This window comes from Kogia breviceps, chromosome 19, assembly GCF_026419965.1.
Source record: "Kogia breviceps isolate mKogBre1 chromosome 19, mKogBre1 haplotype 1, whole genome shotgun sequence".
Lineage (NCBI taxonomy): Eukaryota > Metazoa > Chordata > Mammalia > Artiodactyla > Physeteridae > Kogia > Kogia breviceps.
In genome coordinates, this window is record NC_081328.1 from 28,195,729 (window position 1) to 28,218,981 (window position 23,253).

The 23,253-nt window shown below is 37.3% G+C and overlaps 1 pseudogene; it reads right to left on the reverse strand.

Annotated features, from left to right (window-relative positions):
- Positions 1–20,817: 20,817 nt before the first annotated feature.
- On the reverse strand, positions 20,818–22,027 carry LOC131746402 (large ribosomal subunit protein uL3 pseudogene; annotated as a pseudogene).
- Positions 22,028–23,253: the final 1,226 nt, after the last annotated feature.

Here is a 23,253-nt window from a genome sequence, read left to right on the forward strand (position 1 = left end):
CAGGACACAAACACTAGATAATGAAGAAAGTGTGCAGCTGTTGCGATGTGATAAAGAGCCAGGCTGGAACCAGCTAAAACCAATGTGGCTTTGAGACTAGTCTGGTCATTGACCTTTAGTTAATTATACCTTCATTGTAATACTAAAAATCACTTCCCCTCATGCCATGACAGTTCAAAAATGGACCATAAAAGGCCAAAATGTGGGCAGTGGTCCAATTCCTGAGAAATCCCACTTGACCCCTGAAGAAGCCTATAAAATTACTTAACCAATAAATACCTAGGACCTCATGCCCTGGGGCCGCTCTCACTTTCTGAGATGGTCCACATTCTGCCTATGGAATATGTATCTCTCTAAATAAATTGTGCTTTTCCTTTACTCTGGCTCGCTCTTGAATTCTTTCCTCAAAGCCAAGAACCCTCACTTGGAGGTCTGTCTTAAGGACTCCTGCAGGTCCCAGGATGTGACATTTCCCTCTACTGCAATGTAATAATAAGGACATAGGTTTGAGTGTCAAACAGATTAGTGGCAAATTTAGTAGCTGAGTAATTTGATGCCAGTGACTTAATCTCTCTGAGTTTTCTCATGCAAAGTATTGACATAATAATAACAATTTCAATAGATGTAGTTAGAATTAAATGATAATTTATGAAAAGTACGCTGATTATGACAAACACACAGTGAACACTTAATGATGTTTCATGTCTTTGCTATTCTTGGCTAATATAGGCCACCTGCCTTTGAGACTTTCATATATCATCTGGGGAAACAGATATATAACCACAGATAATTAGTATACAATGTGATAATTATATATGCCATCTGCCATGGAGAAGGTAAAACGATGGATATGTTTCTTTTTTCAGCTTTATTGAGGTATAATTGACAACATTGTAAGATATTTAAAATGTACAACATGATGATTTGATAGACATATACATTGTGAAAGGATTTCCCCCCACTGAGTTAAATAACACATGGATTACCTCACATATATACCTTTTATTTGATGAGAACATTTAAGTTATACTCTTTTAGTAAATTTCAATTATACAACACAGTGTTATCAACTATAGTCGATACGTCCAACATTAGATCCTCAGACCTTATTCATCTTATAACTGAAAGTTTGTACTCTTACTACCTCTCCCTATTTCTCCCACCAACACCCACCCCTGTCTGCTCCAGGCCCTGGCAACCACTTTTCAATTCTCTGTTCCTATGAGCTTGATTTTTTTTTTTAAAGATTCCACATATAAATTATACTATACAGTATTTGTCCTTCCTCTGTCTGACTTACTTCACCTGCCCTTCAGGTTTATTCATGTTGTGGTAAATGGAAGGATTTTCCTCTGTTTTAAGGCTGAATAATGTGTACGTGTGTGAGTGTATACATAGACTGATAAATGAATAAAGAAAATGTGATATATATATATATGTACACATGTATATATATATATATATATATATATATATATATATATATATCACATTTTCTTTTTCCATTTATTCATTTATGGACACTTAGATTGTTTCCATACCTTGGTTATTGTGAAGCTACAATGAACATGGGAATACAAAAATCCTTTGGATATATACCCAGAAGTGAAATTGCTAGATCATATGGTAGTTCTATTTTTAATTTTTGAGGAACCACCATATTATTTTCCATAGTGGCTTTACCAGTTTACAGTCCTACCAACAGTGTACAGTGTTCCCTTTTCTTCACATCCTCACCAGCATTTGTTATCTCCTGACTTTTTGGTAATAGACATCCTAGTAGGTGTGAAGTATAATTCATTGCTGTTTTGATTTGCATTTCCCTCATGATTAGTGATATTGAGAACTTTTCCATGTACCTTTTGGCCATTTACATGTCTTCTCTGAAAAAAAATGTCACTTCACGTCTTTTGCCCAATTTTTATTTGTTTTTTTACTCTTGTGTTGTATGTGTTTCTTGTATGTTTTAGATACCCTTATTAGATATATGGTTTTCAGATATTTTTCTGCTATTCCATATGTTGCTTTTAATTTTTTTGATGGTTTCTTTTGCTGTGCAGAAGCTTTTTTGTTTGTTGTAGTCCCACTTGTTTATTTTTGCTTTTGTGCCTTGCTTATGATGTTAAATCCCCAAAGTCATTGCCAAGGCCAATGTCAAAGAATTTACCCCTATGTTTTCTTCTAGGGGTTTTATGGTTTCAGATCTTTTTGGGTTTTTTTGTAGTACACAGGCCTCTCACTGTTGTGGCCTCTCCTGTTGCGGAGCACAGGCTCCGGACGCGTAGGCCCAGTGGCCATGGCTCACGGGCCCAGCCACTCCACGGCACGTGGGATCCTCCCGGACCAGGGCATGAACCCGTGAGCCCTGCATCAGCAGGCGGACTCTCAACCACTGAGTCACCAGGGAAACCCAGTTTCAGATTTTATGTTCAAATTTTTAACTCATTTTGAACTGACTTTTGTGTATGGTGCAAGATAGGGGTCTAGTTTTATTCTTTTACATATGACTGTCCTGTTTTCCCAACACTGTTTATTGAAGAGACTCTCGTTTATTTAAGGGCTCTCTATTCTGCTCCTTTGATCTGTGTGTCTGTTTTAATGCCAATAACATACTGCTTTGATTACTACAGCTATAACTCAGGCTTTGTTCTTCTTTCTCAAGATTGTTTTGGCTAATTGGGGTGTTTTGTTGTTCCACACAAATTTCAGGATTGTGTTTTCTATTTCTGTGGAAAATGCCATTATAGTTTTCATAGGGATATCATTGAATTTATAGATCCATTTTGGTTGTATGGGTGTTATAATAATATTCTTCTAATTCATGAATACAAAATATCTTTTCATTTAATTGTGTCATTTTCTATTTCTTTCATCATAGTCTTATAGTTTTCAGTGTACAGATATTTTATCTCTTTAGTTAAATTTATTCCCAAGTATTTTATTCTTTTTGATGCTATTTTAAATTGAATTGTCTTAATTTCTTTCTGATAGTTCATTGTTAGTATAAAAACACAACTGATTTTTGCATATTGATTTTGTAATATGCAAATATACTTCATTTGTTTATTCTAACAGTTTTTTGGGTGGATTCTTTAGGGTTTTCTACCTATAGGATTATGTCATCTGTAAACAGAGATAATTTTATGTCTTCCTTTCCAATCTGTATGCCTTTCTTTTTGATTTCTTTCTTTTACTTGCCCGATTGCTCTAGTGAGGACTTCCAGTATTATGTTGAATAAAAGTGGTGTGATGGGCATCCTTGTCCTGTTGTTTATCTTAGAGAAAACTTTTTACTATTGAGTTTAATGTTAGCTGTGGGCTTGTCATTTATCACCTTTATTATATTGAGGTATGTTCCCTCTATAACCAGTTTAATGAGAGTTTTCATCATGAATGGATGTTGAATTTTGTCAAATACTTTCTCTATATCTATTGAAATTATTATATGACTTTTTCCCTTGTTTTGTTAATGTGGTGTATCAAATTTATTGATTTGCCAATGCTGAACCATCTTTGCATCCCTGGAATAAATTCCACTTGATCATGGTGTATGATCCTTTTAATGTAGCATTGAATTCAATTCATTAATTTTGTTGAGGATTTTTACATCTCTGTTCATCAAGGTTAGTGGCAGGTGAAATGTCCACCAGCTTTCCCAGTCTTGGGAGGATCACAGCCAGCCACACAGATGAGTGCTAAATTTGAATCCAGACCCTCAGGCAGCAGTTGTAGAGTATGTAGTCAGAACCCTTTCAGGGAAATAATGGCAGATGGGCGTTTCTGCCTGCTCCCTCTGTGCTGAGCATTGGGGAGATATCACCATGAGTGCTTATACTCTTAAACAACTGCTTCTTTGTTCGCAGCTGCCCTTTAGGTTTCATAATTGCAAGTCCTATAGGCTATCAGAGCAAGACTATCTGTGGGCCCAGCCCTTTAGCAGCCACAAAAGCTGGGGCACCAGAAGTGTGCACAAATTCTTATCAGGGAGATACCAGCAACTTGATTTTTATTGTTGGAGTGGGTCAGATGGAGAGAGTAGAGAAATGTCTGCCAGCTTCCCCAGTCCCTAGGAAATATTGAAGCCAGCACCTAGATGATATTAAATTAGAAACTGGACCTTCAGGCAGCAGGTGTAAAGTATGGAGATGGATCCCTTTCAGGGAGACACTGGGAGGTGCTATTTCTGCCTGCTCTTTCTGTGCTGAGCCCTGGGAATAGCCTTGGAGAGTGCTCTATGCCAGCGCTCCTTAGAATGTGCTCCTTTGTTTTCTACAGTCATATGGAACTTGTGGACACAAGCCCTACTGACTTTCAGAGGGTGTTTGGGGGGCCCATGCCTCAGGTGGGAGCTATAAAAATTGTGGTGCAGGTGTGCAGTCCAAACACTTCCAGCTCAGGGAAGGTGGGAGTTGGAGATTCCTTTCTGATTATATGGCACTGTGCTGGGGATGGGGTTTGAGGCTAGAGTGTGTCTTAGTCTTTCCTACCTATTTTGATGTGGGTATTTTCTCATTTACCTGATGTGTAGCAGTTGCTCAGTTAGTTTATGGATTTCTTTCTGAGAGACTTGCTGCATAGGTAGCTGTACATCTGGTGTATCTGTGGAGGAAGTGATTTCAGGAACCACCTATGTTACCCTCTTGGTCAACTCTAGATCTCTTCCTTCTTGAAATATAACATTAAGATGGAGACATTTGTGCAACTTCTTGAAGTTTCAGAAGTATTTTAGGAGAGTAATGCCAAACAAATATTTCAAGTAGAAGGTATGGAACACGATCTGCTATTTTGAGCTGTCATTGCACTTTCTACATAAATCTCTTATAGCGGTTGTCCATAATATATGGCATGTTTCTTAAAATACATCTGTTTTATATCTGTTGGTCTTAAGGTAAAGATTCTGGCTTATCCATTTTTATATTTCCAGAACCTAGCATAGCATATTTCACATAGAATATATTGTCAAATATTTTGCTGTGGAGATAATTATCCCCAAATCATGAAGGTCTGAAGATACAGGTTGTGTTCAAGAAACACTGATGGTGCCGTTGACCAAGTGGTTGAGGCAAGAGGCCAAACTGAGACATGTCATCAATTCTATGCTAGAAATAGAAAATAGATCTTGTAGGCATTCACTGGCCATTGGCAATTTTTATCCTGGTGGGACAAAAAGCTTTTTTAAACAAAGAAAGTAGACAACACAATCCTTCATTTTATTAAATTGCTACTTTATTGAACTTAGGGATATATTGATCATTATACAAAACTTTTCATTGATACTTTAGTTTTTCATATATCAGTGTTAAAATGCCCCAATCTTGTTTAGTTCATTTAATTTGTATCAAGTCTAGGGTGGCTGTCTTGGACTAATTTCTACACAGGACAAGTATAACTGATGAAGAAGCACAGATATAAACTGGAGTCGAATTAGGAGGCAAGGAATGAAGGGAAAAAATGCACCTTTGAGACATCATCCCAAGTGGACTTTTTTTTTTTTTAACATCTTAATTGGAGTATAATTGCTTTACAATTGTGTGTTAGTTTCTGCTTTATAACAAAGTGAATCAGTTATACATATACATATGTTCTCATATCTCTTCCCTATTCTGTCTCCCTCCCTCGTACCCTCCCTATCCCACCCCATTAGGTGGTCACAAACAACTGAGCTGATCTCCCTGTGCTATACAGCTGCTTCCCACTAGCTATCCATTTTATGTTTGGTAGTGTATATATGTCCATGCCACTCTCTCACTTTGTCACAGCTTACCCTTCACTCTACCCATATCCTCAAGTCCATGCTCTAGTAGGTCTGCATCTTTATTCCCGTCTTACCCTAGTTTCCTCATGACCATTTTATTTCTTAGATTCCATATATATATGTGTTAGCATACGGTATTTGTTTTTCTCTTTCTGACTTACTTCACTCTGTATGACAGACTCTAGGTCCATCCACCTCACTACAAATAATTCAATTTTGTTTCTTTTTATGGTTGAGTAATATTCCATTGTATATATGTGCCACATCTTCTTTATCCATTAATCCAATGATGGACAATTAGGTTGCTTCCATGTCCTGCCTATTGTAAATAAAACTGCAATGAACATTTTGGAACAAGACTCTTTTTGAATTATGGTTTTCTCAGGGTATGTGCCCAGTAGTGAGATTGCTGGGTTGTATGGTAGTTCTATTTTTAGTTTTTTAAGGAACCTCCATACTGCTCTCTATGGCTGTATCAATTTACATTCCCACCAACAGTGCAGTAGTGTTCCCTTTTCTCCACAACCTCTCCAGCATTTATTGTTTCTAGATTTTTTGATGATGGTCATTCTGACTGGTGTGAGATGATATGTCATTGTAGTTTTGATTTGCATTTCTCTAATGATTAATGATGTTGAGCATTCTTTCATGTGTTTGTTGGCAATCTGTATACCTTCTTTGGAGAAATGTCTATTTAGGTCTTGTGCCCATTTTTGGAATGGGTTGTTTCTTTTTTTGTTATTGAGCTGCATGAGCTGCTTGTAAATAATGGAGATTAATCCTTTGTCAGTTGCTTCATTTGCAAATATATTCTCCCATTCTAAGGGTTGTCTTTTGGTCTTGTTCATGGATTCCTTTGCTGTGCAAAAGCTTTTATATTTCATTAGGTCTCATTTGTTTATTTTTGTTTTTATTTCCATTTCTCTAGGAGGTGGGTCAAAAAGGATCTTGCTTTGATTTATATCATAGAGTGTTCTGCCTATGTTTTCCTCTATGAGTTTGATAGTGTCTGGCCTTATATTTAGGTCTTTAATCCATTTTGAGTTTATTTTTGTTTATGGTGCTAGGGAGTGTTCTAATTTCATACTTTTACATGTACCTGTCCAGTTTTCCCAGCACCACTTCTTGAAGAGTCTCTCATTTCTCCACTGTATATTCTTGCCTCCTTTATCAAAGGTAAGGTGACCATATGTGTGTGGGTTTATCTCTGGGCTTTCTATCCTGTTCCATTGATCTATATTTCTGTTTTTGTGCCAGTACCATACTGGCTTGATTACTGTAGCCTTGTAGTACAGTCTGAAGTCAGGGAGCCTGATTCCTCCAGCTCCATTTTTCGTTCTCAAGATTGCTTTGGCTATTTGGGGTCTTTTGTGTTTCCATACAAATTGTGAAATTTTTTGTTCTACTGTTGTGAAAACTGCCAGTGGTAGTTTGATAGAGATTACATTGAATCTGTAGATTGCTTTGGGTAGTAGTGTCATTTTCACAATGTTGATTGTTCCAATCCAAGAACATGGTATATCTCTGCATCTATTTGTATCATCTCTAATTTCTTTCATCAGTGTCTTATAATTTTCTGCATACAGGTCTTTTGTCTCCTTATGTAGGTTTATTCCTAGATATTTTATTCTTTTTGTTGCAATGGTAAATGGGAGTTTTCTTAATTTCACTTTCAGATTTTTTATCATTAGTGTATAGGAATGCCAGAGATTTCTGTGCCTTAATTTTGTATCTGCTACTTTATGAAATGCATTGATTAGCTCTAGTAGTTTTCTGTAGCATCATTAGATTTCTCTATGTAGAGTACCATGTCGTCTGCAAACAATGACAGCATTACTGCTTCTTTTCCAATTTGGATTCCTTTTACTTCATTTTCTTCTCTGATTGCTGTGGCTAAAATTTCCAAAATTATGTGGAATAGTGGTGAGAGTGGGTAACATTCTCCTGAACTTAGGGAAAATGGTTTCAGTTTTTCACCACTGAGGATGATGTTGGGTGTGGATTTGTCACATATGGATTTTATTATGTTGAGGGAATTTCCTTCTATGCCTACTTTTTGCAGAGTTGTTATCATAAATGGGTATTGAATTTTGTCAAAAGCTTTCTCTGCATCTATTTAGATGATCATATGTTTTTTCTTCAATTTGTTAATATGGTGTATCACATTGATTGATTTGCATATAATGAACAATCCTTGCATTCCTGTAGTAAACCCCACTTGATCATACTGTGTGAACCTTTTAATGTGCCATTGGATTCTTTTTGCTAGTATTTTGTTGAGGATTTTTGCATCTATGTTCATCAGTGATATTGACCTGTAGTTTTCTTTCTTTGTGACCTCTTTGTCTTGTTTTGGTACAAGGGTGATGGTGGCCTCATAGAATGAGTTTGAGAGTGTTCCTCCATCTGCTATATTTTGGAAGAGTTTGAGAAGGATATGTGTTAGCTCTTCTCTAAATGTTTGATAGAATACGCCTGTGAAGCAATGTGGTTTTGGGCTTTTGTTTTTTGGAAGATTTTTAATCAGTTTCAATTTCAGTGCTTATGATTGGTCTGTTCATATTTTCTATTTCTTCCTGCTTCAGTCTCGGCAGGTTGTGCATCTCTAAGAATTTGTCCATTTGTTCCATGTTGTCCATTTTCTTGGTATAGAGTTGCTTGTAGTAATCTCTCATGATCCTTTGTATTTCTGCAGTGTCAGTTTTTACTTCTCCCTTTTCATTTCTAATTCTGTTGATTTGAGTCTTCTCCCTTTTTCTCCTGATGAGTCTGGCTAATGGTTTATCAATTTTGTTTATCTTCTCAAAGAACCAGCTTTTGGCTTTATTGATCTTTGCTATCATTTCCTTCGTTTCTTTTTCATTTATTTCTGATCTGATCGTTATGATTACTTTCCTTCTGCTAACTTTTGGATTTTGTTGTTTTCTTTCTCTAATTGCTTTAGGTGCAAGGTTAGGTTGTTTAATTGAGATGTTTCCTGTTTCTTAAGGTAGGATTTTATTGCTATAATCTTCTCTCTTAGAACTGCTTTTGCTGCATCCCATAGGTTTTGGGTCATTGTGTCTCCATTCTCATTTGTTTCTAGGTATTTTTTCATTTCCACTTTGATTTCTTCTGTGATCACTTCATTATTAAGTAGTGTATTCTTTAGTCTCCATAAGTTTGTATTTTTTACAGATCTTTTCCTATAATTGATATCTAGTCTCATAGTGTTGTGTTCAGAAAAGATACTTGATACAATTTCAGTTTTCTTACCCAGACTTGATTGGTGACCCAAGATATTATCTATCCTGGAGAATATTCCATAAGCACTTGAGAAAAATGTGTATTCTCTTTTTTTTTTGGATGGAACGTCCTATAAATATCAATTAAGTCCATCTTGTTTAATTGTATCATTTAAGGCTTGTGTTTCCTTATTTATTTTCATTTTGGATGATCTGTCCATTGGTGAAAGTGGGGTGTTATGGTCCCCTACTATGATTGTGTTACTGTCGATTTCCACTTTTATGGCTGTTAGTGTTAGCCTTATGTATTGAGGTGCTCCTATGTTGGGTGCATTAATATTTAGTATTGTTATATCTTCTTCTTGGATCAATCCCTTGATTATTATGTAGTGTTCTTCTTTGTCTCTTGTAATAGTCTTTATTTTAAAGTCTATTATGTCTGATATGAGAATTGCTACTCCAGCTTTCTTCTGATTTCCATTTGCATGGAATATCTTTCTCTATCCCTTCACTTTCAGTCTGTATGTGTCCCTAGGTCTGACATGGGTCTCTTGTAGACAGCATATATATGGATCTTGTTTTTGTATCCATTCAGCCAGTCTGCGTCTTAAGCTGGGAGAATTTAATCCATTTACATTTAAGGTAATTATCGATATGTATGTTCCTATTACCATTTACTTAATTGTTTCGAGTTTTTTTCCTGTAGGTCTTTTCCTTCTCTTGTGTTTCTTGCCTAGAGAAGTTCCTTTAGCATTTGTTGTAATGCTGGTTTAGTGGTGCTGAACTCTCTCAGCTTTTGCTTGTCTGTAAAGGTTTTAAGTTCTCCATCAAATCTGAATGAGATTTTTGCTGGGTAGAGTAATCTTGGTTTTAGGTTTTTCTCCTTCATCACTTTAAATATGTCCTGCCACTCCCTCCTGGCTTGCAGAGTTTCTGCTGAAAGATCAGCTGTTAACTTTATTGGGATTCCCTTGTGTCTTATTTGTTGTTTTTCCATTGCTACTTTTAATATGTTTTCTTTGTATTTAATATTTGATAGTTTGATTAATATGTGTCTTGGTGTGTTTCTCCTTGGATTTATCCTGTATGGGACTCTCTATGCTTCCTGGAGTTGATTAACTAATTCCTTTCCCATATTAGGGAAATTTTCAACTATAATCTCTTCAAATATTTTCTCAGTCACTTTCTTTTTTTCTTCTTCTTTTTGGACCCCTATAATTAGAATGTTGGTGCATTTAATGTTGTCCCAGGGGTCTCTGAGACTGTCCTCAGTTCTTTTTATTCTGTTTTCTTCATTCTGCTCTGCAGTAGTTATTTCCACTATTTTATCTTCCAGGTCACTTATCCGTCCTTCTGCTTCAGTTATTCTGCTATTGGTCCCTTCTAGAGTATTTTTAATTGCATTTATTGTGTTGTTCATCATTGCCCATTTCCTCTTTAGTTGTTCTAGGTCCTTGTTAAATGTTTCTTGCATTTTCTCTATTCTATTTCCCAGATTTTTGATCATCTTTACTATCATTATTCTGAATTCTTTTTCAGGGAGACTGCCTATTTCCTCTTCATTTGTTAGTTCTGGTGGGTTTTTACCATGCTCCTTCATCTGCTGTGTGTTTTTCTATCTTCTCATTTTGCTTATCCTACTGTGTCTGGGGTCTCCTTTTTGCAGGCTGCAGGTTCGTAGTTCCCGTTGTTTTTGGTGGCTGTCCCCAGTGGCTAAAGTTGGTTCAATGGGTTGACTAGGTTTCCTGGTTGAGGGGACTAGTGCCTGTGTTCTGGTGGATGAGGCTCGATCTTGTCTTTCTGGTGGGCAGGTCCACGTCTGGTGGTGTGTTTTGGGGTGTCTGTAGCCTTATTATGATTTTAGGCAGCCTGTCTGCTAATGGGTGGGGTTGTGTTCCTGTCTTGCTAGTTGTTTGACATAGGGTGCCCAGCACTGTAGCTTGCTAATCATTGAGTGAAGCTGGGTTGGTGTTGAGTTGGAGTTCTGTGGGAGATTTTCACCATTTGATATTTCATGGAGCTGGGAGGTCTCTTGTGGACCTGTGTCCTGAAGTTGGCTTTCCCACCTCAGAGACACAGCGCTGACTCCTGGCTGGATCACCAAGAGCCTTTCATCCACTCGGCTCAGAGTAGAAAGGAGAAAAAATAGAAAGAAAGAAAAGAAAGAAAGAAAGAAAGAAGGAATGAAAGAAAGAAAGAAAGAAAGAAAGAAAGAAAGAAAGAAAGAAAGAAAGAAAGAAAGAAAGAAAGAAAGAAAGGAAGGAAGGAAGGAAGGAAGGAAGGAAGGAAGGAAGGAAGAGGATGAAATAAAATAAGATAAAGTAAAGTTATTAAAATAAAAAACAATTAGTAAGAAAAAAACGTTTTTTAAAATTATAAAACAAAACAAAACAAAAAACAGATGGACAGAACCCTAGGACAAATAGTGAAAGCAAAGCTATACAGACAGAGTCTCACACAGAAGCATACACATACACACTCACAAAAAGAGTAAACGTGGAAAAAATAATATATCTTGCTCCCTAAGTCCACCTCCTCAAGTTGGGATGATATGCTGTCTATTCAGGTGTTCCACAGATGCTAGGAACATCAAGTTGATTGTGGAATTATAATCTGCTGCTCCTGAGGCTGCTGGGAGGGATTTCCCTTTCTCTTCTTTGATCTCAGAGCTCCCATGGTTCAGCTTTGGTTTTGGCCCCACCTCTGTGTGTAGGTCGCGTGAGGCCATCTGGTCTTCTGTCAGACAGGACAGGGTTAATGGAGCAACTTATTCGGGAGCTCTGGCTCAATCAGGCCAGGAGGAGGGAGGAGTATGGATGTGGGGCGAACCTGGCCGGCAGAGGCTGGCATGACGTTGCAGCAGCCTGAGGCGTGCCCTACATTCTCCTGGGGAAGTTGTCCCTGGCTCATGGGACCCTGGCAGTGGCAGGCTCCACAGGCTTCCGGGGGGCGGGGGTAGGTGTGGATAATGACATGTGCTTGCACACAGGATTCTTGGTGGCAGCAGAAGCAACCTTAGCATCTCATGCCCATCTCTGGGGTCCGTGCTGAAAGCCGCAGCTCACGCACATCTCTGGAGCTCCCTTAAGCAGAGCTCTTAATCCCCTCTCCTCACGCACCAGGAAACAAATAGGGAAGAATAATTCTCTTTCCTCTTCCGCAGGTCCAGACTGTTTCCCAGACTCCCTCCCAGCTCGCTGTGGTGCACTAACCCCCTTCAGGCTGTGTTCACGCAGCTAACCCCAGTCCTCTCCCTGGGATCTGACCAAAACCTGAGCCTCAGCTCCCAGCCCCCACCCTCCCCGGTGGGTGAGCAGACAAGCCTCTCAGGCTAGTGACTGCTGGTTGGCACTGATCCTTTGTGCGGGAATCTCTCCACTTTGCCCTCTGCACCCCTGTTGCTGCGGTCTCCTCTGTGGCTCCAAAGCTTCCCCCCTCCGCCACCCACAGTCTCCGCCTGTAAAGGGGCTTCCAATGTGTGGAAACCTTTTCTCCACAGCTCCCTCCCACTGGTGCAGGTCCCGTCCCTATTCTTTGTCTCTGTTTTTTCTTTTTTCTTTTGCCCTACCCAGGTATGTGGGGAGTTTCCTGACTTTAGGGAGGTCTGAGGTCTTCTGCCAGCATTCAGTGGATGTACTATAGGAGCAGTTCCACGTGTAGATGTATTTCTAATGTATCTGTGGGGAGGAAGGTGATCTCTGCATCTTACTCTTCCAGTCATCTTCCTTAACTCCCCCAGGTGGACTTTAATCATACACTTTGGGGCTTCCCTGGTAGCGCAGTGGTTGGGAGTCTGCCTGCTGATGCAGGGGACGCGGGTTCATGCCCCAGTCTGGGAAGATCCCACATGCTGCGGAGCGGCTGGGCCTGTGAGCCATGGCCGCTGAGCCTGCGCGTCCGGAGCCTGTGCTCCACAATGGGAGAGGCCACAACAGTGAGAGGCCCACGTACCACAAAAAAAACACAAAAAACCAAAAAAACAAACATACACTTTGTACATATTAAGGCACATTGGTGATAATTTTCCTCCTGCATTCTAAATCCATCAGGTATTCTCAGGGTACATGTATCTAAGAAATCTGGAACATATCTCTGAAAAATCTATCATATTCCTTCTGGGCCCAGAATAGAATTTTAGCAACACATCTGGACGTCTTTTAATTTCTTAAAGAGCAAAAAGTTGGTAGAATTCCCCTAATCTGGAAGATATTATTTTTTGTACTATTTGTGATATAAATTACTATTTGTAATTTTATTTTTATACTATTTTATAATATAAGAATTATTATAATTTTGGTAGTACAGACACATTGCAGCTATTTAGTACTTCTGACATTTTAAGACAGCTATGCATGAACAATGAATTGGACAGTTTTATAGGTATTATGATCTGATTAAATAAATTAAAAAATTTTTTTTTTCTTTTTGTGGTATGCAGGCCTCTCACTGTTGCAGCCTCTCCCATTGCAGATCGCAGGCTCTGGATGAACAGGCTCAGTAGCCATGGCTCATGGGCCCAACCTCTCCGCGGCATGTGGGATCTTCCCAGACTGGGGCACGAACCTGTGTCCCCTGCATTGGCAGGTGGACTCTCAAACCACTGTACCACTAGGGAAGCCCAATAAAATTATTTTTAAGGCAAGACAAGAAAATTCTTAAATTATCTGTCCATTCGAGATACTACCCCCTCCCATTTAGTGTACACTGTATATCTGTATTATACATTATCTAGATCCCCATGGAAGATACGGGTATGCCTACTTACAAAAACAAACAAACAAAAAACAAAGAAAAAAGAAAGAAAAGAAAAGAAAAAGGCAATTTCCTCTTGACACCAGCAAGGTAACTCCTCCTTAGTAGATAACATTTGTTTCTTAATCTTGTAAGTGATCATCATGACCCACTACATGCCTTGTTGGATTATAAACTGTCAGTATGTTACTTTGATGTACAAACTGTCTACTGAAGAAAAACACACAACCTAAAAATACGAGTTAAGTTTTACTTGGGGATCTTACTGAGGACTATATCCCAGGAGACAACCTCTCAGGTCACTCTCAAGAACTGCTCCAAAGAGGTAAGGGAGAAGCCAGGATATATAGGAATATTTTTGCTGCAAAAAATATGTAGTAGAACATCAAACAATTATGGTTAATCACACAAAAAACAGACAGTCAAGTTAATTATTTTAGCATTTTTCTATACCTGGGAAGATACAAGGATCTGGGTTCCTTGAAGTTATTCCTTAGATATGCATCTTAACTATTAAAAACCAGTGTTCAAAGTAGAGAATTCTTCCTGTTTTTATCCATCTTGAATTCCCCTCAGGGTGCACTGTCAGTGGGCAACTGCTGTGGCTGATGGCTTAATCCTTATAGAAATGGGGTGCCAGGCAACATTCTTTGTTTGCTGGAATGTCAGGCAACTTTCCTAGTCCACAAACCCTTTGTCTCAAAAACTTATATGACTGTGCTTTGACCTCTAACAGGCAGAACAGTCCTCAGAGCTTTGTGAAAGACTATCTCCCAGGTTATATTCCTTAGGTTGGCTGGAATAAAATTTTCCATTTCTTTCTTGGATTGACTATTGATTATTTTTTCATTGACAGGTCTATAATTAGAAAATGTCACATATGAAAATGAGTATGGTTATTTATTTTCTATCGGGTTCCTGGATCAAGTCTAAGATGGGAGAGATTGGGGCTTTCCCCACACAAACAGTAAACAATCCCCCAGACACCAGCTACGTATTCTATAATTCAGGTCAATTCTGAAACTATTTACCTGGAGATAGCATCATATACACCACTCCCCACCACACTTCAGGTATCACCTTACTTGGGCTTTTGACCAACTGGCTATGAATCAGAGGTTCATTGGGTTTGATTAATTTGCTAGAGCAGCTCATATAGCTCACAGAAAGAGTTTACTTACTAGATTATGGATTTATTACAAAGGGTATAACTCAGGAACAGCCAGTTGAAAGAGATATAGGGAAAGATATAGGGAAAGAACACAGAATTTCCATGCTCTCTGCAGGTGTGCCAATCCCCCTGAACCTCCATGTGTTGTTCACCCATCCAGAAGCTCTCTGAACCCCATTATTTTGTGTTTTGATGGAAGCTTCCTTACATAGTCATGGTTGATTTAATCATTGGTCATTGGTGATTGATTCAACCCCTAGTCCCTCTCCCATCTCCGGAGGTTGAGGGAGTGAAACTGAAAGTTTAAACCCATCAATCACTTGGTTGGCTCCACTTGCAAAGAGACCCCATCCTTAGGTGGAGTCCAAAAGTTACTCATTGACATAACCAAAGACACCATTATGGATCTCATCACTTAGGAAATTCTAAGGGTTTTAAGAACTCTGTGCCAAAAACAGTGATGAAGACCAAATATATATTTTTTATTATAAATCACAAAATCACATATTTATAACCAGATCATTTAGAGAGAACAGCTCAGTTTCATTCCAAAAAGTTGGGTGTCAACACATTCTGAAAAGGGTTATTAGTAATGCTATGGAAGTTTTTTTCTATGTCTATTCACTTGCAGATCTTAAAAGAATGAAACTGTTAAGAGTATGAGAACTGGGAGTCTTGAAAGACAATGAAAGAGTAGAAGAAGGTGTTACTTGAATACATATATTTTTGTTTTAAGATCTAAAGTCCTAAGAGTTTGGGTTTTAAATAGTTGTTCCAATTTGAGAATGGTAAAGTGGACAAAATATACATATTTGCAGGTGTAGAAATATATAATTACATAATAATATTCCTGGAGACATATTTGAGACCAAATTCAAATTTCTTACGAATACAGGTTTTGCATTGAGAGTCTTTATAACATTTGGAGATCCAGCTGACTGTGATGGAGGAAATCACCTCCATCACCTCATGGGGCAGTTTATTTTATCTAGGGGAAAGTCTAGTGATGAAGAAATTAATTTAACAGTCTGGAGGGGTACACATCAAACCCATGATAGTGGTTATTTTTGGCAAGGGGTAAGGTAGGGGCAGAAATTGAATATATTACATCAAAGGAACTCTTGTTTTACCTGTAATGCTTAATCTTTTAAATTTACTGGTTTTATGTGTTTATTATCTAATTGAAATAGATTTTAAATATATTATTTCTTTGGTTAATCAAAATTATTCTCCATTTATTTCCTATGGTTTACATCTTTAAGGAACGCTAAGAATATACCTATCTAAAAATGATAGCTTTTAAAATAGATGAAAGCAATTATATCTCCCCTAGATAATCCTTCCAGGAAAAATATTTTCATTTAACCATTTTTCACATTCACTGAAACAAATATTTGTTGAATAGGAATAAGACATTGTCTTGGGGAGATGGACATAGTAACATAAAGGAACAAATACATATTATTTATATGTAATAAATATTCCAAAATCTGTTACAGAAATCTGTCAAAAGACCAAGTCCAAAGACCAAGGCAATCACCTGCCTGGGAGAATCAGAAAAGGCTTCAGCAAGAAGATGACATTTACAAAAGTTGGCAAAGTTAGACAAGAGCTGTTAAAATAAGGGAGAAATATAACACATTCAAAAGAAGTTTCTAAGACAGAATCGACAGAATTTTGTGTTGATTAAACAAAGATGACTGAAAAGAAGAGAAAGGTGTTAGTAGTGAGTGATACCAAGATTAGTATCTTATGTGGAGCAGCTTGGACAGAAATTTTTAATTAATTGCACTTTGAATGGGAAGAACATTTGCATGGTACAAATCCAAAAGTTTTAAAAGGGAGCACAATAAAAATCTCCCTTGGTTCTCATTTTCATAGGCAAGGGGAATGTTTTTACATTTACTTTTAAAATCTTTTTTGAGGTAAATTGATATAGAAGCTTAGAATACATTACACCGCCGGACAAGTTTGACATATACATGTACCTATAAAATCATCACCACAGTCAAGATAAACATAAAATCACCCCCAACACTTTCCTTGGACCACTTCATATTCTCTCCTTACTCCCCTTCCTTGAACACTTCTGGGCTCCAGCAAACCTTATTCTGCTTTCTGTAACTATGGATTGGCATTTATTCTAAATAACTTTGTAAAAATGGGATCATATACAATGTGTTCTTTTTTATCTGGCTTCTTTCACTAAGCATAATAGTTTTAAGATTTATCTATATTGTTGTATGCAACCATTCTTCATACATTCTTATTGCTGAATGGTATTTTGTTATATGAATACACCACAATTTATCTATTAACCTTTTTAAAGATATTGTATTGTTTATAAATTTGGACATTATAAATATAGATTCCATAAACATCCCTGTACATGTTTTTATATGGACATTTGCCTTCATTTCTCATGAGTAAATACCTAAGAGTAGAATGGCTGAGTCTGATGGTAGGTGTATGTATAATTTTTTAAGAAAGTGTCAAACTGTTTTTCAAACAGGTTTATCACATTACATCCCTATCAGCAGTGTATGGAGTTTCAGTTGTCTTCACATCTTTGCCAACAGTTGATATGGTCAATCTTTCAAATTTTAGCCGGTTTAGTAGTTATTTTGTGATACCTCATTGCAGTTTGAATTTGCATTTTCCTGATGACTAACGATATTGAGTAACTCTCCATTTACTTATGTGCTAATTGTACATCTTTCTTAGTGAAATTTCTCTTTATGTCTTGTGCCCATTTGCTATTGAGTTGTGTACATTTATTATTGAGTTTTGAGAGTCTTCTTTCCATTAAAAAATATTCTGAATATAAAGCCTTGATCAAATATGTAATTTTAAAATATTTTCTCCAAGTCTATGGCTTGTCTTTTAATTCCCTTAAGTGTCTTTTGAAGAAGAGAGATTCTCAATTTTGATGAAGTGTTATTTATTAATTTCAATTAGATCTTGCTTTTGGTGTCATATATATCATTGACTAAATTTTCTCCTGTTTGCTTTTGGAAGATTTAGTTTTTATTCTTGAAATTAGGTTTACTATATACCATAAGATAATTTTTGTAAATCATGAAAAGAATGGATTGAAATTCACTTCTTATTTTTATTATGGACTTCTAAATAATTATAACAATATTTATAGAAAAGACTATTCTTTCTCTACTGAATGGCCTTTGCAACTTTGTCAAAAAACAATTGACCTCATTTGTTTGGGACTATTTATGGATTATTCATGCTGTTTCCTGGATTCATTTGTCTCTCTTGATGTCAATACTGCACAGCCTTATCTACTTAAGCTTTAAAATAACTCTTGAAATCAGGTAATATAAGCCTTCCATTTTTTTTCTTTGACAAATTTGTTTTGCCTACTGTAGGTCCTTTGCATTTCTAGATGCATTTTGGGATTAGCTCTCCATTTTTTTTTTACACAAAAATATATCTGCTTTGATCAGAATGGCATTGGAGCTGTAGATCAATTTGAGAAAAAAGACATCTTAAAAACACTGAATTTCTCAAAAGATGAACGAATTGCCTCTCTCCACTCTCCATTTATTTACATGTCTTTCAGTTTCTTTCTGTGGTATTTTGTAGTTTTCAGTGTACAGGTCTTGCATATCTTTTGTCAGATTTATCACTAAGTATTACATATTATTTTAATATTTTACCACTTCTAGTTATTATTAGTGGATGGGTTGGTCTGTATTATCCTCTACTGCCAGAAGAAGTCCTATGGTCACTTATTTTTCCTCATATTACTTAACCTCTCAGCAATACCTTACTTAGCTGATCACTTCTTTATTCTTGAAACCATCTCTTGTCTTGGCCTCTGTAGTACCATATTCTCCTGATTTTTTTCTCGTATTCCTCTTTCTCAAACTGCTTTACTGGTCCTTACTTCTCTGTTTGACCTCAAAATATTAAAATGTCACAGGGCTTAACCCTCTTTCTTCCATTTTTCTACTTCTACAGTTTCTCATTATGTATTCTTCAATGGCATTGTCCCATCTATTTGCTGACATCTACAGAATCTGTATCGTTAGATCTTACCTCTCCAATGAGCTTAATTTGTACTGAGCACATTAATATTGAATGATCTATTTTAAAACTACATTTGAATACCCAAATGATTTCTTAAATTTAACATATGCCTACCCTATATTTCCCCGATTTAAGTAAATTCTACCACAATTTACCTCGTTCTTTAATCCCTATAACCAAGGGTCACTCTTGAGTCTTCTCTGCATCCTCATGTTTAATTTCTCACTCACTCTGTTTGGTTCACCCTCAGATTATATTCTAAATCCATTCAATCATTTTCATTTCCATTGACACCATTCTGGTCTAAGTCACAATTATTTCACCAGGATTACTCTTAATAAATTTCTTTGTGTCAACTGTTGGCCTCTCACTGTCATTTTCTCTGCAGAGAAACTGGGATGATCTGTCAAATGGATCCAATATAATCATATTACTTTCCTACTCAAGATGCTCTAGGAATTTCCCATTTCACTTGGGATAAAATCAGATTTCTTTTTTATGACCTGTAAAATTCTTAAATGATCTTACTCTGCACAGTCATTGTTATTGTTTTATTCTACCACTTGTCACTTGCTTGACTTGGTCAAGCTCATCCTCCCCCACCTAAGGTGTTCACATATGATGTTTTCTCTGCCTTAAAACTTTAACTCCTGATTTTCCTATATCTGGATCCTTCATTTTAGTATTCTGAGCTCAAATACCATAACCTCAGTGGGCATTCATGACCTAGCCTAAATTAGTCCTCAACACCACTTCTAGTCAAAATATTTTGAATCTTATTTCTATCTGCAATTATCTTGTTTATTTATTAATCTTATGCTACAACCTATTAAAATATAAGCTCTAGAAGAAAAGAGTCTTTATTTTTCTGATTCACTATTATATTTGCAGTACCCAGAATAGGATATGGTGATAAATATTTATTAAATGAGTGAATGAAAATAAAAATTGTGAATAAATCAATCCTCTGGATATTTTTTTCATAGGACCTGCTATGAAACCAGATTTTGCATAATGGACTGTGTAAGATTTCTTAGATTATTTTTATATATCTTTATTCATTATCTTGTTGATTTAGATTGGAGGGACTTTAGCTGTTTGAGAACATCACTCTAACAAATCTTTGCAACTTTAGATATCTAACTGATATTAAAAATTACTATCTGATTTGAAAATCATTTTTCTCATCCAGTCAGTTATTAAGTGGTACCAAATAGAGTCAGAAAACTACAGTGCCATAATTGAAGCTTTATTCAGCATGATCTATAGCCATTAATCAATACTTAAGTAATCCTCTAAAGAGTACTGTTACTGGGGGACTTCCCTGGTGGTCCAGTGGTTAAGAATCCACCTTCTAATACAGAGGACACAGGTTCAATTCCTGGTCATGGAACTAAGATCCCACGTGCTGTGGGGGTACTAAGGCCATGCACTGCAACTACTGAGCCCACACACTCTGGAGCCGGAGTGCCACAACTAGAGTGAAGCTCAAATGCTACAACAAAGAGCCTGCCCACCACAATGAAAGATCCCACGTGCCACAGCTGGGACCTAATGCAGCCAAAATAAATAAATAAATAAATTTAAAAAGAGTGAGACATCTCACGTGCTGCAACTGGGACTCAACACACCCAAAATTAATTAATTAATTAATTTTAAAAAGTGCTATTAAAGTTAATATTTATCATTTTATTTCCAAGAGTATTATGTGATACTTTTCTTTGTTGAAATTAATACATCATCTTGGCAGTGATTTGCTGATCAGTAACATTAAAAATTTATCAGAGAAAGAACATTATGTAACTTTTTCCCCCCTACTGGAAAATAATTTTCTTGAGATTCTACCAGCTGTGCAAACTGTTCTGACATTAGGTCCCTTCTTCCTTTGCAATTCTGCCCTTCTTAAGGTGTCCCATGAATACTTTTTCTTCTCCACAGTCTGGAAGCAACCATGGCCAAATTTGGAGGTGACATCAATAAACTTGAGGTCAGTTTTCTTCAGGGCCCGTGATTTGGTCTGCACCAGCAAGGACTCACTCAGGGTGAGCACTTGCTTCTTGGTTCCTACCACGCAGCGTTTGAGCATGACAAAGCCATTGGTCACTTCACCATAGTGGACAAAGCCACACAGAGGCTTGATACTCTTGTCAGACAGATCCTAATCAGTAGAGACATTTTTCTTGATCAGTTTGCGGTCCTTGATGAGGTAGCCCTGGCCAATCTTGTAGGTCTTCTTGTTGATCTCGATGCGGTGATGGTAACCTTTCTGCCTAGCCTGAGCCACAGAGAAGGCCATCTGGGCAGGATGCCATGCCCCAATACAGGTAACTTTATGCAGCCCTCAGTGGATCTTATGGGGCAGCTTCTTGGTGTGCCAATGGCTGGTGATCCCTATGTAGCCTTTGCCCTTGGTCACCCCAATGACAGCAATCATCTCATCCTGCCCAAACACTTGAATCATAGGGACCTGCCACTATAGCCTCTCACCAGCCCAGTCCTGTTTTTCGGCCACAGTGCCTCTGTTCACCTGGATTTCCATGAGGTGGACATTCTTCTGGTGTATAGGAAGCAGGTGCTTCTGGGTGTGGGCAATGACACAGATGACCTGGTAGTACTTCTTCATGCTGGTGAAGTCCCTCTCCAGCTGCTTCTTGCCTTTATGTCCTGACACTTCTTGCAGTATTTGGTAAAGGCCTTCGTCTTACATTTATGCCAGTTTTTATAGAAGTGCCTTTTGCATTCATTGTTAAAATGCTCAGCAAAGATGGTCTTAAAGGTCTGGAGGCCTCGAGGTGTTTCCACATAACCCACAATGCCCAGAGTCACCACGGGCAGAGGCTCCACAATGGTCACAGACTTCACAACTTCCTTCTTGTTTACCTTGCACCCTGGCCTATCGACCTCCCTCACCATGTAGGTCATGCCAGTCTTGTAGCTGAGGAAGGCTGTGAGGTGTACAGGCTTGGAAAACTCATCCTTGGGGAAGCTCTTCACCTTCCTGCAGTGCCAGCTGCTGTGTGCTTCTGAGGCAAAGCCCAGGGACCCATGCCTGGGAGCAGAGAACTTCCAGGGAGACATCTTGCCATAGGATGCTGCCGGTAGAACAACATTATGTTACTTTGGATTAATTTCCTCCCAGGGAACTCATGTTGATTCTCAATTATCCTCACTTTTTATCCTACTTGGTCATTGCCCATTACTTTAACAATCAGTTCTCAAATTTATCAAAAATAACACATAACTTTCCAGAATATGTCATTTTGGAAATGGAATTGTGTATCTGTCTTTGGTCATAATATCATTCGCATTTCCTTTGTTTTCCAAGAATAATGATAGTGGCCATGAAATTGTACCTTGAAATTCACTATTCTGAAAAGCAATTAGTCAAGACTGGAACGAATGGATTAATTTAAAGCCAACAAGTGGTTTCTTATGAGTTCTCAACTTACTTTGAGCTAGAATCCCCTCTTTTTGATGTTTACTTTTTCATTCCTGTTAAAAAAGCTAGGCTGTAGCATGCCATAAATCTTCAAAGTGAAAATACTTCCATGGATGCTATACAAATCTTACTTTGAACTTTGCTTTAAATTAGATTTCAGGTTTCATTGAAAGCAGAGAATTTGAGGAAATGGGATGCATTAAAGACAGTATATTTCATATGTGAATTATCTGCAACTTTAAACATCACAGGGCAACTATGAAAGATGTTGAGAGCAGTGAAACAGGATAAGCTGTTTGTTTTGATAAGTAGTTGTGAAATCAGAGAAGAGGCACTAAGAACATAGAAATAGAAAATAATGTTAAGGGATTAACGCCGATTCATTGATCAGGGGATATACTGACTAAGTTGGCAAGAATAATTAAGAACGAATTATCTAAATAAAATTTTTTCAAGTTAAGAATTTTCTTTGAACTTTGGAAAATATTCACATAAACAAGCGTTTTAAACTATTTATGGGAAATATGTGTTGATAAAGAAATAAAATACATATGAACAAATCAGTTAACAGTGAATATAAGCCTCAACTCCAAACAAAGTCCAGTGACTGTAGATAACACCAGACTATGATTGACTAATACTCAAAGAACAATTAAAAAATGTTTTCCTTTAAATAAGTAATTTTATGCTTTTTAATCTTTTGACTATTCATTTCCTAGAAATATCTAATGTCCTGAAATATTTTCTTTGGTTATGAAACATTTTGTTAGACACTAATCTTCATGATAATTCCTTCTTTCTTCAGTTATGAGACAAGATTCATTCATTAAGAATAAAGTGTACACTAAAATTAACATGTATAAAA